This window comes from Molothrus aeneus, chromosome 1 (assembly GCF_037042795.1).
Source record: "Molothrus aeneus isolate 106 chromosome 1, BPBGC_Maene_1.0, whole genome shotgun sequence".
Lineage (NCBI taxonomy): Eukaryota > Metazoa > Chordata > Aves > Passeriformes > Icteridae > Molothrus > Molothrus aeneus.
In genome coordinates this window covers 30,120,361-30,139,238 of record NC_089646.1, presented here as the reverse complement: position 1 = coordinate 30,139,238, position 18,878 = coordinate 30,120,361, and the positions used below count along the sequence as shown (strand labels likewise).

Sequence of the window (18,878 nt, the reverse complement as noted above, 5' to 3'; positions counted from 1 at the left end):
GGGAAAATTACTGCCAAATTGCTGACGAGTAAAACCGTCCAAGGAGACCCCGGTGCCGGTCTGACCCGCCGTCTCTTCCCCGGCCCGTTCTCTCCCTCCGATCCCTTTCGCCGCCTCTGCCGCAAGCATCAGAGCTCTTCCCTCCCCTGGAATAACCGCAATAAATTTTATCTCAGCGCTAAACTCGAGAGCCCAGGAGTCGCCCTGTGTAAACACAGGTTGTTCGCGGTCAGGCTGAGACGACAGTCGGGAAGAGCAGCCTTTTCTCCCTTGCCGAGGCACCCGCGCCCCGTGGGGACGGCCCTGCCCCGCCGCCGGAGCGGGACCGCAGCTGCCGGCTCGGTCCCGGCCCCGGCCCCGCGGCGCGGTCCCCGCAGCCGCCGCTCCACTGGCGGGAGGCCGAGGCAGTGTCCGTGGTGCTGCTCTGGCTGCCCGTCCGCAGGGCTGGCCGGGCTGTCGGCATCGCACCCCGGCTCGGGGCTCGCCCCTTTCTCCGCCGCTTACACGGAGAGGAGCCCCGCTTACACGGTGTTTCTGCTCCGCCCTGCCCACGGAGGAGATAGCGGTGGTCCCGGTGTTATCGTACGGCAAAAACCTGGGGCAGAGCGCGGCGCCCGCCCCGCGGCCAAGCGGCTTCCCCGGGCGGTGCTGCCGGTCCCGCGGGGTCCCTCCGGGCCGGGCCGTGCCCCGCCGGGTCCCTCCGCGGGCATTTAGGCGCACTTGGTTATCAGCTTAATTGCTCGGGTTTAGCTCCCTGCTATCCTGTGCCAGGGGCAAAGTGCACTGAAGCCACAATAGGCAGATAAAATTAATTTGACTAGACCTTAACGATGCTAGTGGGTTTGTCAGATGCCAGAGATTTGTCAAATTATGTTTTCAAAAAATAAGTCCTCAGAATACAACATTTTTGGAAAAATACAGATAGAGGACCTTATGCCTTATGAAGTCAATGCCTTGCAGTTGCAGTCTGGCCAACTTTCTGACCTATCATTTTTGCAGAGGACGCCAACTTTTTGGTAGCTTCATTCCCCTGTCCCTTTCCTCTTCACTCTCATCTCTCTTCAGAAGATCGTACCAGCATCCTAGAAAAAGCAAGTGGATAATACAGTATGTGTCTTACTTCCTTCTCTTTTCCTGTCCCTTTATTCTTTTGATTTTAGAGCTGAAACAGAAATTCATGCACATTCTTCACTCCAAACATATTCACCTATGGAAGCACTCAGTTTCTTCCAGCCCAAACTTCCCAGTCCCTTTCAGTGCTCTTTTTAGCCTGTGACTCTTCCTATTCACTGGTTTATTTCTCTGTCAACACAAGTGGGCTGTGATCACTCCATACAACATAAATTGCTGCTCTGCTTTCATTCTTCTCTTCACTCACATTATCTTTGTGTTGAATGGTTACAGTCATTGTTCATGGCTCCTCTTCTTCTAATTTTTAATTAATTGCTTTCAGTCATTTATTTATTCACTTTGAGATTGAACAAAGATTTCTTATTCTCTGCTGGTGTCAAGACCATAATGCTTTCTTGCTCTCTTGTGCTACCTAGGTAGCAGAGAGACACTCATGCTGTCTCACAGGCTACCTCCAAATCTCTGGGCATTACAAGAAGGAAGTAGCCTCCCATGATGGGCTGTATCTCCCAATTCCCTTCTGAGGCCATGGGAATTGCATAACACTATCAAGGTACTGTGGGTACTCTTAGCTCCCTAATTTGGAAATAGAGAGTAAGGTAAATTCATGCTGCTAGGCAGAAGTTGCATCTTCTGTTCATTGGAATGCCAATCCACTGCCCATTGTTACAAGTCCTCTCCAATGACAGAGACACCTATTTAACAGTAAATATGAGATTTCAGATGTTCAGCACACAGAGAATTGCAGAATGCATGGAGAATGTCCTTATACATCACTGGGGCCTTTTAGGCAGTTAAGTAAAAAATTCTAAAAATTACCCACAGCTTTTGCAAATCAGTCCTCATGGTGTTCTTATAGCCCTTCTGCTTAATACACTGTCTCATTATTTTCTTTTATATTTGATAATTTGGGTAGAGATGTTGCCTCACATTGAGTGTAAAACAAGAAAAACTATACAACTGTGATTCAGCAGTCTTAGATACACTCCTTTATAGTGTATTATTTTTGTTGGACTTTTTATTATTTTTCTTTTTGAACTTGTATTTTGTCATGTTTAACAGCAGGTTTGGTCTTGCAAAGGATGACTGTGGTTAATATCATGTGGACAATTAAAAAAGGTTTAGTTCCTATGGAGATCACATTCATGCATACAGTACTCTCATCTCTTCTCATTTTATCTTTAGGCTACTACCCAGGTGTTTTACTAGTTCTAAACCAAGGAACAAATTTTCCTGGAATAAATTCTCTCAAACAACTAGTAATCACTTTTCTCCTCCTACTCAAAGCTAGCATTTTTGCCCTTATAGATATGACTTGTCATGCCAATCAGTGATGAGATTTTTAAGAGAAATATGTTTGTGCATGTAGTGAGCTGTGCCTTTCCCCATCCCCAGCATGTGTGAGGTCCAGTATCCAGTATACTTTGCAGCTATCATCCTCTGGAACTTCCAGAGCTCTTACTTGTCAGCAGTCACACCTGTTGCCCTAGCTTCAAAATAAGCTCTATCGTTTTGTTCCACACAATTCCACATTCTGCCCCATTTCTGCATCTCCTGCCCTGAACAGTTCCCTCCTAAGCTCTGTCTCCTGTCCCCTCACTCATTTCATAGGGTAGGGGCTATTTGGAAGAGGGGACTTTTACTAAACAGACAGAAATTCCTGAGTGAGCTGGAGATCCACAGGGTCACTATGAGACGAACAAAAATCTTGTCATTTGGGAGGAATTTATAAGAACTATAAACACTGCTTGTTATCTTAGGGTCATCTCTGACTCATTTCTAGCTTTTACCCTACTCTTTCTGTCCGTGGCCAAAATTTTACTTCCGTCAGCTTAATTCTGTGTGCTGACTTGTTCTAGCTGTTTGCAGGGTAAATAGCACAGAAGAAATCTAGTCTTGGTAACTGTGATTTCTTCTTTCCTTCCCTGGAGACATGGAAAGAAGACTAGGATTTAAAATTGTGATTTATGCATCTCAGGTTTTGTTGATATACAGAACTGTTGCTGATTTAGCTGTTATTTTCTGTGTTCTACTGAGAAGAAATATTTATGGTAACTCAGATAAGTCTTGTCCTACTTGTTTCGGGGAAGTAATCATCTGTAGAAGTTGAATGAGAGTTAGTGAATTGCCTATATGTATAGGCAATGATTATTTGATGATTGGAAAGGACGTACAAACCTATTACTGCAAGAAACGAGGATTGTTGGCAGAGATTCTACCCCACTTTTTAAAACTTTAACAGAAGTAATTATATAGAGAACAAAGAAAGTCAGTCTTGGGATTAATATTACTAAAGCCTCACTTTCAGGTACTTATTGAACTGTCTACAGTTTTAATGAGAAAATGGGATTGACAATAAACTTCCTCCTCCCCCACCCTGCTATTTATATTTTTGTCAATATGAGACAGAAACACCACATTCTTATTTTTTGCTCCCATCCAGACCTGCTTCCCCGCTCCCACTACCCTTGCAGGTGCTTCTGATGTGTTAGTGTTTAAAATCACACCCAGTTTCTATTGAATATTTAATTTGGGGAGCATTTCCAGAAGTTGAAGTGCCATATGAAGGATGAAAAATATGAAATATAATTATTTGGGAAAGGAGAATATAATCATCACATAGAGGTTCCTGCTGATAGGTCTTGGTTAACAATGGTGTTTTAATTATTTAACATTCATTGACTTGCACTAATCCAATGTAATCTATAATCTTAATTGTTCCAACAGAGCCCCCAAAAATTATTGAGTAGATGAAAAACACATTTAAAGACTGTGTTCAAGATTTTTCAATTTGGAAAAAGTTTGGGAAATTAGTAAGAATCATCTTTAAGGCAGGATCATGATTCTACTTATATCCTATGGTATGTAAACCAAAAAAGCATATTGCACTTCTTAGTACAGGGATAAAGGAACAATATTAGTATAAAATAAGTATAAAAGGCTTGGTATTCTCAGGTTTTTTTCTCCTATGCAGAAACAAGTAGAAGAGAACAAATTTATACAGAAACTGCCTCTTTGCTCAAGATAACTCTTTTTTAATCTGAAAACAAGAGGTTCTGAAGAGCTATAGATATATAGCAAGCAACTTAAATGAAAGTTGCCTGCCTAAAACATTCATCAATCCTCTTTTTCCCCACAAGCATTGAAAGTAAATTTTGTATTATAGCTAAATATTCTTCCATTATTATGCCCAAGGACTTTTGTTTTTGTCCAGAAAAGTAAAGAGACACTCATTTTCATCCAACATAATTGACTCCCAATCAAGTACAGGAAGACATAAAGCAATCAGTGATAATAAGTCATCCTTTCCCAATGGCAAGTCAGGATGACCCCAGAGAACCTCTTAAGCAAGACACCAGCGGTTAGACACCAGTATGACTGACAGCCACTCCTTCCTCCTCCCCTCCTTCCTCGTTGATGGAGTAAGTTTATGTTTGTTACATGAATATACAAAGAGTTAGGTCTGCAACTACAGACCTAGAAAGAGAAAAATACTGGCTTTGCATATACTGTATTAAGTTTCCTGCAGTCAAAACACCGGGATCAGCAAATACATTATGTTCCTAGGATCCTTCCCTGCCACTGAGGCTCACTGGTACAAAAGGAATCAGATCCAGACTATTATATTTTCTTAGTTTCCAGATTAAGGTGATTGCATGCAAACTGCAAACTGCTTGTGCTAGCCTGCGGACTGCCCCTGGGAATCATGTGGGAACATGTTGAAGCTGTCTAAATGATGATTCTAACAATTTAAATCTACCAGTGATTGTTTTAACATCTTGGAAGTTCCACAACACTTGTTAAATTTACTAATACAGATTGAGCCTCAGAAAACATTTGTGATGCTTTTGGCTGCGAATGTTCCAAATAGCCTACAATCACTAGGATGAAGGAGCAGGAAAGTTTTGGTCACAACAATAAATGTGACCAAAACTGACAATCAGCAAATGTGGGCAGCATATGATCCAGCTGCACCACAAATACAATCTTGTTGCACCGAGACCTTCTGTTCTTACACACACCACAAATACATGAAGAGCTGATCTTTTACTTCTACTTTACAAGCACTACTGCACTCTGTTCATTAACAGGACTTTGTTGCTTAATTGGCTTACAATTTTAACAAAACCTGTGGTTTGAGAGGTCCTGAAACAAGCTTACAATTATGACGGTTGACTCAGTAGGCTGCAAATTCTCTTTCTGCTCTCATTAAGAGGGAAGGGTATACACAAAGTAAGACTAATGAGTAAAAAACTTATCTAAATTAGACATGACAATGCTGTTTCCATGCCAGAGTTTTATTTCTGTGAAAAGAAACTTGAGCTAACTTTAATAAATAATTTAGGTGTCATGCATTTTAATTTAACCTTATAAAACCTTACCATGACTAAGATGAGCTACAGGTATTGTATCAATGGCAATTGTATTATTTCTCATTCTAGGGGACTTCCTGTTGAATCTAGTGGGTATACAAAGACAAGAATATAACAAAAATAGCAAATAGATACACAGATATCTAAATGCCAAAGACCAAGGCTAAAACTAATATCAGATCTGTATAATTACACAGAGATTTCCACAAACATACATATAACAACAGACAAGAGCAAACAAACAGGAAAGCCCAAACACAGTGATTTTAATACCTGCTCAGGAAGTAGCCTGCCTGAGAATAAAACTGTGGTCTGTGTTAGTTTCATTCAAATTATTTTCATTGACGTGATACAAAATGCAGTCATTTCTTGAGTCCATAGTTCTCTAAAGCATAGTGAGCTGAATCTGTGTCATCCCTATCAGTTAACTTCCCTACCCATCACTTACTGCCTTCTGTCACAAGGACACTGCAGCCTCCCCAGCAAACGTACTCAGGGCATGCTCCTAGAGACTTTTTCTCATTGAGCAATTCCATTTTTATAGGTTTTCTAATTTAGACACCTAACATACTTTCCCATCCAGAGTGACTACAGTTTTCTGTTATTCCAGCAATATTTTTTTTTTTTGCTTTCATCTCTGACTGAGCCACCTGAGGAAGTGAAGAGAGGTGAGAAGACAATGCGTCTTGTTAGGGCAGGAAAGTAGGGAAACAACTGCCTTTGAAGAATTAAAGCCAGCATGGATCCTGAGAGCTACCTCATTACATAGAGCAAACAATAACACTGGAGAAAGGGTAACAGGAGCAGGTATCTTTGCAGTGGGAAAAACTTGAATGTTTTTATTCTGCAAATAGTAGTCATGGCTTGTTATTTCTTCTCAGCATTAATGGAGAACATGCATGTACTGAAAACTGCCCACAAACCACTTGATGTATTGTTTGCTTTATCCTTTCTATTTTTTCCACATTATACTGTTAAGTGTCCTAACCAGACTGTGTTTACATGTATCCCTAAGCAAGCCACAACTGTTGCTAGCTACATATCATCTTTATAGTCTCATTATCTCTGGTTCTCAGAATTCTGTCTGGCTCACAGACTAACTTAGTATTTAACACTTGCTTGTAATGAGTCTTCTCAAAGCCTTCTAAATCAGTGTGCCCTGCATGCAAGATAAGTGTTTAGCTCCTCAGTTATAGTGACCTGCATGTTCATTTTCCCAACTAGCTACCTAGCATCAGCTTCAGAGTAGAGCCTCGGGTGTTGTCTGAAAAGTAAGATTTTAACAATCTGAGCTATGCAGAAGCTGTCTCTTAAATATTTTTAATGTTATACACATGCAAAAGAACCACAGACCAATGTCTAGCGTGTTCTTTTGCAGTTCAGAACATTCTTTAAGTATTTTTCTGTTTACAAAAATAAAGATACTGAATAATGAAGATACTGAATTAGAAAACTATCTGTCCAGTAGAAAAAAGAAAGCTGTTCTATTTCTTCTAAGGAATACTGGGAATACTGCCTCATTTATAATTTGTATTTTGGATTACATATATATATATATATAAATAAATGACAAAATACTGGAGTGGATAAGAAATATGGGCATTCTTTTCAATAAAAGAGAAGTGCTTATTTTTTAGTCTATGTATTTAATCTTCTAAAAAACACTAGATTAAACCAACTTTGAAACCTGCTGATTACCAGTTTCTTATGTCAGTTTTCTTAGCAATTCTGATGATCTCAGCACAATAGTGTCAGAACTGTTTCTTCAGTGTTTTGCACAAATATTTTTATTATCCTGGCACTACAGTAGATTGTGTCATCAAGATACCATGAAGTTTTAGAAGTTCACTGTTTTCCCTTAATAGTCAATGGATCTATTATCTAAACTATCTGCCAGAGATTAGAAGTTGCTCATTTCAGAGATATAAAATACTTCTTGTTATTTCTGAGGGTGTATACCAGAGCCAGTTCACAGCTTCTTTCATAAGGAAGACGTAACAAAAGAGATGTCCTAGAGGCAGCAAAACTCCAGCAAACATAAATTTTTCATCCAGGATTCCTTTTATAGGAATTCCCTGAGTTCATACTTGGTAAGTTTGAATCTGGGCTCTTTCATCTTACAAAGTTAAGGGTGAGATTTCCCTAGTAGTGTGCAGCATGATAGATGATCCTTCAAAAGTCATTGACAATCCTTTCAAGGCACATATGACAATATTTTGAAGTAGAGTAGGGTTTGAAATGAAACCAAACAATAAGCACAGAAATTGGGTGAGATGATCTCATCTATGTTAAGAAAGACAAGCAGCGGCATGTTGGTCTGTCTGAGCCTTTCAGCTGGCCCTCAGGCTTGCCTTAAGGTGGCTTGTGGTCTGCATAATGTCTCAAGGCCAGTGTGATATGTTTTAAGTGAGTTTCCAAAGATGAAAGAAGTAATTCCTGTATTTGTTTCTACCTCAAGCCTAAAGAATCAGGAGTTGCAGCTGAAGGTTACTTCAGTTATTGAAGTTATCATATTGAAGTTATCATATTGAATGAAATGGAGCAACTGTCAAATTTTCCATTTTCTGTTTTGTTTGCTTTTTTTCCTAGTAAATATTCCTACTATATCTACTAAAAATATAAATAGTTATAATAGTATGAAGTGAATTGAGTCTATGTTGCATTCAGTTCCCTAATTCCATCAGATCAGGGTATCTGGCATAGTGTTTTGCATGCTAAATAATAAGACAACACTGTGTTCTTGGTGCATTTATTCATTCCTCATCTGATAGAAGTAATTAAGCATCTCTATACAATTTTGAGATGTTTAATAACAAAAAGTCTTGGGACAATTTATCAAAGTCACAGAAATGTTTCAGTCTTACTTTCTGAAAGTGGGATTCCTACGCTACTTTTCTAGAAATGCAACCAGAATAGAACAGGAAGGTAAAATTGATGAAAAGCAAAGAGAATAAGTACAGCAAATAAGGAAATCCAGAAATAACAATAAGCCAGTAGTTAAAAAGGTGGGTATTGAAGAGAAAACTGAAAATGGTTATGGAGCAACTTGAGATCAAAAAGAAGACATTAAAAAAAATCTGGAAAAAGAGACATAAGAGAAAATTTTTGAGTTCCACTAGTAGCTCATATAAGCATGGAAGCTATTATTTGTAATAGCTCATTTAGAAATGTCACTGTAAGAACTAGTGGTCAATATGTTGTTACGTTACAAAGAAATTTCTTAGAGCTTTTATGCCAGTAGTTACAGTGGCAGAGAACCATACGAGGAATTATACAAATTTAACAGAGTATGTATGTCTGAACAGCAGTGTCTGGGTCATTGCCAACATCTAAACTCTATTTAATTTCCTAGGTATGTTGCCTTTCACACTCATGTTCTAGAATTAGCCAATCCAAAAAAATGAACAAAGAAAGGGAATGATATGGGAATAATCTTCAGCTTGTCCCCATAGAATCTTCTTGTGCCTTTTGGCTCCATAGAGCATATTGTGGATTTGCAATTATTCTTCCTCTGTGGAGCCCTCAGGGAAAGGCACACACAGGGAAACCTCCACATTCCCCATCACATGATCCTTCTGCAATAAAATGAAAAAAAAAACCTTTCTAAAAGGAGACCTGAAAACAAATTTCTTTGGGATATTACTCTTCCTGTCAGAACGTCTCCCCAGTAAAAATTGTTTCATCAATCCATGTGCCAGAATGTTATGGCTAGAAAGTATTTGTTAAAGATGTATTGCTACCCTTGTATAAAATATTTATTTTATTCCCATAACATTCTCAATAAGTAGCAAACGTATATTTCTTGGTCCCCATTGTTTCAGGCCAAAATTTGTACCAAAGTCATGACAACATTTAGAATAGACACAATGAGGCAAATATCTTGATCAGGGCAGAACCTGGTAGATACCTGTGTGTGTTTTCCCCTTGTTTTCCTCTCCTCTGTAACTATACAGATGGAAGAATCACAGCTCAGTGGGTTTTTTTTTCCCTTCATTTCATTTTTTTCTATTGTAGGCCAAGAAGAATAAAGAAAACTGCCAGTTTAGGATTTTAAGCCTAAAACAGTACAGTTCCTGATGATTGGAAATATGGTTACCTTAAAATCATGGCTGCAGGTCACTTGAACTGCATTTGTAAAAATGAAAATAATAAGAATTTCATATATATTTGTGCCATTTTACTCCGGTTGTGGTAATTGATGCTCTGACAAGGCTGAGTTTGTTCCTTTAACACCTATGTACATTCTATCCACAAGCAGCTAAATAGTTGCTTAGTTGCTTCCCTTACATAATTCACACAGAATGGCATTAAACCTGAAGATGATGTTCCAGATTGTTTAGGCTTGTGGTGGCTAGAACCATCTTCTGTGATCCTCTCCAAGCTTATTACAGCTGCATTATATATATATATATAAAACTATCAAACTATCATACAATGATATGTACCTATATATATACACACACATATATATATATATATATATATATATATATATAAAACTATCAAACTATCATACAATGATTTATATGTACCTAGTCAGATAAAACAATAATTTCTTACACCAAGCTATATGCAAACCCAGAGCAGAATTTTACATAAATTAATAACCACTTCTGGTTTAAACCACAGTGTGTCATGGGGAAAGAAAAGGAAATATTATATCCTTTTTGCTGTTGAGTTAATATTGTTAAGACTAGGCCTTTCATGGAAATTTTTGGTATTCACATGGTGTAAGAACATCCAGTATTTGCAATATTTGAAATATTCATTTATTTGAGGTTCTTTCACACAATATATCTGCATGTATCCAAACAGCAGACATAATATGTTTTTTCTGAAATATTTGATAAGGATGACATAGAATAAGAATAAGCTTTGGAAAGTACTCCATATTTTAAATCACCTCTGTTTTCTTTATGAAATAAAACATTACTATGAGTAGCTAGGTCATTTCCATCTATAAAAAGCAGAGAAATCAGTGTTTTGTCTGATAGTATTTTGCAATCCCTTCAATCTATTTAGCTTAACAGATGTAGGAATGCACACGGATGGAAACAACTCAATCTTTTTCAAGCCTGATGCTCAAGAAAATAATCAGGGCAGTGAGCTGGTGATGCTATGCCTTGTGTTTTTTGTAACTGAAACTATTGCAGAGGGGATATTGGAAGCAAAAGAGTATTATTTTTTAGAAAACTATGGATTTCATGTTGGTTATCTAATATCCAACCTATGTCATTCCCAGAAATCACTCCAGTTCAAGAGACGTGGCTGTCCTACTCAACTCTGAGTGTCACGCTGCTTCTGCTGGAATTAATGGTTCATCCAAACTGCAGGTGCTGTTAGACCCTGAGCCTAGGTGCAGGCAGTGGCTGCATTCTGTGGTGGAATAAGGTGAGCTGCAATTCAATATAATTTTCTCTCTTCCTCTATCTTTATTTTCTGTACTCCAGTTTAGACTGGAAGATGAAACAGCCATAGGGAGGAAAGTCAGTGTGTGCTGTGCATCAGGATAGCTGACCTGCAGGATCAGTTACAAACTGCTCAAGACTGTTAGTGTAAATGCAGTCCAGGGAGAGATATTAATGAATATAAATTCAACAGAATATAATCAGTGAAGGCTACTTTTCCAATTTCATCATACTTTTGTAAGGAGTGATAGGATTCAAAATAAATCTCTGATGGTGCTCCTCGGTTTAATGAGCAGCCACCTGTACTGCCAGATGTACAGATCCTCAGGCTTTTCTACCTTTCAAGTCAGTATTCTGCAATCTAGTCACTCCAACCAGCAGTCAGGTAGCAAACATTCAGCATGGCTCACTCAGGAATTTCAGCTGGGATTTGGACCCTACAGGACTTTCCTTGGCGGAGCTTGTCACAGCGTGTTTGTGCTGACACAGGGTTTTAGAAACAAAGTAATTTATATTACTTTTTGCAAGGTAAAAAGCCTTTGGGAAAAGTAATAAATAAATAAATCCTCTTTGTGAGCAAATCCCTCCACTGAAAAGAAAACAAACAAAAAATCGTCCTCTTGTTTTGAACTGATGCCACATTTTGGATGGCTTCTTCTTTCTTCTCAAGCTTCCAGCTATTTGCAGGATTTTTGATATTTGTGGTTTCCCCTGATTAGGAGTTACTGACTTATCTATGTTTTATTCCTGCCAAGCACCCTTATCCCAATCTACCCAATATTCAAACACTTTTATCTATTACTCTGAAGAGGTAGAGGGAATTTGTACCAGTATCATTATTGTACCTTTCTATCTCACTTTTTAAAGTCTTCCTTTATTGCTCTCCTTTATCTAATGCCTTGCTGTTGAGCAGACAGGCAACAATACAAAGCCAAACACATTAGTCATTGAAAGTACCTCCCTCACCCTTCATCAGAATCTGTTTTGTTTCTTCTGCAGCTGTATCTTACACAAAGACACATTCATGAAATCACACACAACTTTGATTATTTTGAAGACATGGACAAAACAAGGAACAGGAGAAAAACAAGCAAAAAATCCAGAAGGAGAAATATCTTCTTTAATTGCTTTCATACTGAAATTAAATTATATTCTTCAAGAAAATGCTCAGGTTGTCTAAACCAAATACTTGGGAAGTGATATGAGATGTAATGAAAACAAGTACTTTTTTTTTTAATAGTTCATCTGAAAATGCTTACATGCAATTTTACCTACAGTGACACTTACTGTGTTGGTAGACAAACACAGAGGTTGAAATTAGTAGATATAAATCATTCTGACTTATAAACACAATGGAAAATTGCAGGTTTAGTTGAGACCTGTTCTTAAATATAGACTCTTAGTTTTCAAGAGGTGAAAAAGAAAGGTGGGAGAGAATAAGAGAAATTATTTATTTGGGTTGAACAGAAACAGCAATAATTCAGACTTACTAGAAAAAATGAGCACTTCCACATCTCTGAGTTTTTTCTACAAAAGAAAATTCCTTCATTTGAGCATGGGTTAAGGTTTCCAGCCTTTGGAGTAAACACTTTAGAAAGCACTGCAATCTTTTTTCTTTTTTCAATGTCAACTGAAACAAAGTCAGGATTAGTGCTCAGTGGATTTTCTGAAATAAGTGAGTCTCACAGATAAATATACTCATTGGATCCAACTCTACTCAAAATGGTTATAAGTTTGCTTCATGCACAATGACTACAACACAATTCAGGCTCAGATTTTGAATGGAATCTCAGGCAGATTTGCCATGTGTTATATATTCCACTTGAAGATATCCAGATTGAATAAATAGACATCAGTTTATATTCTGCATAGTAATTAATACAAAGATTTGAATTATCCTAAGAACCTGGGCCTTGAAAATTCAGAATTAAATTGACCATCCTGCCTGAAATCTAACAGTTATGGAATACCGTACATTCCTTAATACACCATATTACAAACACAAACACAGTTAACAACAGTACAGGTAATAACAATATCAAAACCTAGTAGCAATATATTGATACCCAGTTACCAAATTTCTTCTGAAGAACTGTTGTTACTCTCTGGAAAACAATACAAATCACAAGAGTTCCCAGGGAAGTGCTGTTAAGGGATCATTGCTCTTACATGGTTATGTCTCAAGCAAGCATATGGATAAAAAAAGCACTAATTTAAAAAGCTATTATGGAGGTCATGAAGCATAAACACACTGCATAAACCCTGGTTAGGCAAAACCCTAAGTCTTCCCTGTTTTCTTTCATTCCATATTTTTATCCTGGATGGAAACAAAGTCAACATTCTCTCTCAACTCTCCAAATAAAATTTCCAGGAATCAGGTGTTTCAAGCTCAACAGAGGCAATGAGAAAGAATGAGGGTGCAGGGTTATTGTAAGCAACCACAGTAGGAAATTCACATCTATCGTTTCAAGCACTGTAGTAAGTATTATAAAACTTCCCTAACAGTAAGTTAAGATTCACAAATCCATATTGCTTTAGTAATAAGGGAAGTTCCAATGGCTCTGGTTCTGCAATCATCACTGTTATTAACAGCTGTTTGTTCACCTCAGTTTGTGGAGAAGAGATCATTATCAATGCCAATGTGAATTCTTTTTATGTATGGTACAACCAGCTAGTTACAAAATAAAAAGTTACAAAAATAAAGGGAGAGAAAAATCCTAAAATGTAGTGTCTAGGTAATGTTATCCTCGTGGAATCGAGATATGTGGTGGGAATGGGCCTATAAATATTAATAGAGATAAATAAAACAATAGATAATATCAAATAAATATAGTATAATATCAATAAATCAGAAAGAGTAGCCTGGAAATAGCACACAAACTGTTTCCAAAATCAAGTAGAACTGATGTAAAGCCTGGAGGCAATGAAGCCAAAGAGAGGTTAATCTGATCATGCAGCAATCCTTATGACCTCTTTATGTTGATAGGATCATTCCTCTTAAGCGGAATTAAAACTTATAGAGGAATAAATATGCTAAACTGTGCTGAGATGAAAATGATTATCAAATTATATATTGCTGAAAATAACTGTGATGTGAAGGCTGCCCATGAGACAGCACTTGCCATCAGTGCATCACTACCTGCTCCTGAAGGCAAGGTGCTGATTTTGAATAACCTGCTTCTGCAGGAATCTGTTGATTTGCCCAGTGTTGCTTCATTACTTCAGCAGTCTTCTCTCTTCTCCAGCAGTTAGCAGGCCACCATGAGGCAGTTATGTTTTACATTTGCTTCAACTGAAAATAATGCTAATGAAACATCAACCAGCTTCCATTCATGATAGGTCTAATTTTGGCAGACTGAAATTAGTAAGTGCTATTATATTTTTTGTATCACAATTCATACACAGACCTGGATGTTTCAAGAAAAAATTAAACTAAGATGCCTATCATTTAGCATTTTGAAAGAAATCCAACAAATCCAGAATTTCTGATACAAATTGTGAATGCAAAATCTTGTGTAGTGTGTATAAACACTGAAATAAGGTTAAAAAGCTCAATCAACTTCCATACTTTGAAACATCTGGAGGTCAAGAGACATTTTTACAGGGATGGCAAATGAACTGAATTAAAGGGAAAATAGATTTAATGAAAGTGCTTAAGAAAATACTTTTCTTTAATTGCAAAGTATTATTGTTAACAACATTCACGTCAAGCTTTTACCTCATTGCAATTGTGTCTTCCTTTGGACACAAGTAATCAAATTGTGTCAGTATAATTTAATTCTTTTGGGCATAATAAGCTTAATGCTTTATATAGCAGTGCTAAACCTAACAAGTGCACAGAGTCCTGTAAATGCAAAGAGCAATCCTTCATTGCATAAACCATCGTGTGCAATCACCCCAGTTCAGACAAAGCCATAAACACCTGCAAGAACCATTTCAGGGGGGTCAGCACCTGGCACAACACAAAACTATTTGTGCAAGAGAATTTTCCAGCCACTAAAAATGTATTTACAAAGCATGGATGCTCTTTTTTTCCTTCATTTTGCAAGACTTCATGTCATAGCAGAATATGCACTGCACTCTACACACACTAAATGCTCAGATGCAGTTTCAGAAATATTTTAATTAAAATGAGTTATCAATTACTTGAAAATAATTGCCCTCAAATGTTTCCTTACTCTCTTTACAGGTGTGAAAATTTCTGAATAATAATGCTTTCTGGGAGCAAGATGGGGGAAGGAAGACAACTCATATCATAGACTCTATTGTAATGCTGAAGGCTATGTCTGTAGTTGATATGTGGCATATAAAAAGACAAAATATAGGTAGGTCTGATTATCTTTTTTTTAAAACCTGAGGTGACTTCTGAATATAGACAAATCTCCTATGGAAAAGCAGCCAACCTTCTATTTAAAATATAGAAAAATATTTTTGTATAAAATATATAGTTTTAAAGTTGTGTTTAACTGTAAGGATCAATATTTTAATTGATATCATGTGATTAAATTAGCTATTTCTTTTGGAGTATAGCTACTGTTATTAAGATACATACATAATATCTTTTATATCCAAATTTCTTTTCCTAAAATGTTTTCCTAAATTTCCTTAAATTGCGAGTCCCCTCTCCTTGACTACTATAAAGCATCATTCCTGGCAGAACTATTTAAAGTATTAATTTTAAAAAACTTGCTTCTTATGTTAAGTGTAGACGTAGCATGTGAATTATTAGAAACAAAATACAGTTCACCTTCTGTGGTATTTGCTGTTGGCTTTTTTCTAATTAAAAAATGTCTTCTAAACCAAATCAAAACAAAACAATCAAAAAAACCCCCAAACAAACATAAAAAAGCTTGCTTTCTTTCTCCTATACCGGAGAAAATACCAGAGTCCTGAACAGACCTCAGCATTTCAGGATTTGGTGCCATGATGTATTCATTTAAGTTTGTGTGTGTGTGAATTATTTTCCAGGGATGTGAAACTCTTTTGTATGTTTCTCGTGGTTATGCAACTTACTGAACTGACATTTGAAAAATACATGTGACTCATATTGTCTCCAGTTTTGGGGAAAACTTCTGGATTCCCACAACTTCCAAAAGAAGGAACTTATGGAAACCTTTTGATTTGCCTAGCTGGTGTGACCAACTTCAACCACTTCTCATCTTCAAGCAAGACACCAGTTGTCTCCCCTCTGTTGCTTTTGCAGCAATTGGACACTAAATTTAATACACAGGAGAAATATTGAGCTTCAAGGTGCTTCAAGGGAGAAAAGCAGAGAAATGGATCCCTCTTTGCATTATACACTTGAGGAGGCACTGAATGAAGACATGAACCAAAATATAGTCCTAAAATCACTGTAAGGGTGTAAGAATAATGCCATGCATAGGGGTGTCAGCTCTCTTGAGGATTAAGGTAAAAGAAGCAAAGACTTGCACCATCATGAAAAATTGTCTCTTCTTCAAAGAGACACTGTCCCACTTTAGTAGTCATGATAGTACCTCTGTATTTCATGTACATAGATTTTCATGTCAAACATATGCTTCTGATTATTCTAAGACTTCAGTTTTCTTAACTGTTTTACTCAGCAAGGAGTGGATTTTTTTAAATTGTACTATAAATAGTCATTCCTCTATTCAACTTGACACATGGTCATTCTATCATTTTTGCCAAAACAAGGGAAACCAAATAAAGATTTGGGGAAAAAAAAGGGAAGAGGAAGAATAGTGAGGTAAAGTGTTTCTGCACTTTGTCAGACTTCTTTATTCTCAGAATTTCGTCATCTTTTTCACACAGAATCTACACAGAAACACACTCACAATGCTGACAAGTCCACTCCGTTCAGGTTTACTTCTCTTTTCCCTTTAAGATAATAAAAATCGTAACAAGAATAACAAAGAGGTTATAATCCACTAACTTCACAAGAAATTGAAGCAATACTTAGGGTGTAAAGAATAAAAGTTTGACCGTGCACTTCTAAATTATAGCTGTAGTTTTTTTCTTAACTTTGAAAAGATCTGTACTATTGCTTCCCAATTGGTTCATGAAGGCCATTTTTAATTTTTTTTTTTGGAGCAGCAAGATAAAAATTCTATTTAGAAAGATGGGTAAATATGGAAAATTGGGATCCAAACCTGAGATTCAAACTCTCTCAGGATTTGCACACATTCAAATCCAGACAGAAAAACATCTGTATGTCTACTGGCTCTGACCTAAAAACTCACACCAAAAAATCTGGTAGGCTGTTTGGCTAAGGCCTGTCTATATTTAATAATCTTTATTATACATTTGAGAATCTAAATAATTAACCTTGTTTCTTTGCAGGAGATCTTTCTAAAGTTGTGAATGAAAACAGTACCTCCATTCAGGAATACTGATCCTATACACACTGACCTCTGAGAAAAAAGAAGAAGCATTGTAAAAAAACCAACATCTATATGTGGACTTATACTCCTAGGTGGGGGTAGATTTCAAAATATTTTCAGGAGTTTCTCCAGCAGATGAATGTCTCAATGAGCATGTAATTTATCTTATCTGTCATGCCTGGTAACATGTAAGACAGAAAACATTATTTCTTTTCCCACCACCCAAGAACATTCTGTATTTTCATAAGAAACAATACAAATAGCAGGCAAATTCTCTTTTTCTCCTCTGTGTCTAAGAGTTGGATGTAGTTCACCTGCAGGGCTGGCATGAAGACTGAATACTTGTAACCATCCTGTTTGCACTGAGGAAGCTGAACCCTAAAGCAGAAGAGTCAGCATATAAACTAAAGGAACTTTATTTGATAATTTTATGTAGAAACAGAAAGAGCTGGTTATAGATTAGATTATTCAACTTTATGTTAATGTATTCCACCAGATAAAAAATAAGATATCTATGTTAACTCTAAATAAATTCACACCAGGAAGTCTCCTGTAAAATGAATTGAAATGCAGATAGGAAAATGAAAAATAGTAGTTTTGATCCTTATTTTAGGATCCTTATTTTAGGAGTACCTTGATCCTTATTTTAGGGATTATTCAAAGACTTACCCAACACAGGTGTATATGTATGTCACCTATGGGATTTCTCTGAGCTTTTCACTAGATGAATACTGTCAAATATTATATTCTGGCCTTTAATCAATCCTTCTGTGCAGTTCCTGTGGCTGGAACAACAGGAGGGATGGCCAACTCCCCAGCATCTTGCTCTAATCATCACTTCTCAAGAGAAAGCAGCCCCCAGCAAATCAGAAGTATTCACTCCTCAGGTGCTTTCCCACAAAATCCTTCAGACGGGAGGCTTAAAATAAGCCCTTAAAGGGATCAGATTGTGCTCCTGGGGAGTAGTTGCTTTTGTGTTCTCTGCTTTTTCTGAGAAAAGGATCAGCAAAACATCTGCTGTAGGATATGAAATAGTTGGAAAAAAGAGGCTTTTAAGGGCCTAAATTAGAATAAGGGAGATGAATCTGGGAAAACTGATAAGCAGTATTAATAATTTGTAAACCACCAAAGATACTTCCATCATATCTACCACTATTACATAAAAAAATATGATAAATTGTAGCTTACTGTAAAGAAGACAGTAAAAATTCTAGCATTTACAGTTGTTTGAGAAACTTTAAATCTTCCTTTGTATGTAATTCTTGAGAAATCAGAATAAACATAAAGATCATGCCATGATCATGGTCATGTAATTGAAGGCAGTGTTGTAATAGATATATACAAATGCAGCAACGTATTACTGATATCTTTTTCTTAACTATAGAGTTTTTTCTATAGACTCAGTACTGTGTAGCATTTTACACTAAGCAGTCCTATCTTCATATTTCTCAGTTCTATGACTTAAAATGTGTAGGAGAGCCCTCAAGATGTCACCTGTAAGACACCTTGGCTATGGAGTGAATTTTAAACTGTGCTGTAGTTTTATACATTTTTCATCTTCTGAGATAAAATGTTAAAGGGCCTGATAGGGTAGCCAAGAAAGTAAT

The 18,878-nt window shown here is 37.1% G+C and overlaps 1 long non-coding RNA gene across 2 annotated transcripts; it reads left to right on the top strand.

Annotated features, from left to right (window-relative positions):
- Positions 1 to 10,749: 10,749 nt before the first annotated feature.
- LOC136559166 (uncharacterized) lies at positions 10,750 to 18,620 on the top strand. Of its 2 annotated transcripts, XR_010783979.1 has the most exons (4): positions 10,750 to 10,895; positions 15,102 to 15,237; positions 15,881 to 16,321; positions 17,231 to 18,620. It is a non-coding gene; the product is annotated as an uncharacterized lncRNA (long non-coding RNA). The 2 variants fall into 2 exon arrangements; XR_010783978.1 differs by lacking the exon at positions 17,231 to 18,620 and having other exon boundaries at positions 15,881 to 16,887.
- Positions 18,621 to 18,878: the final 258 nt, after the last annotated feature.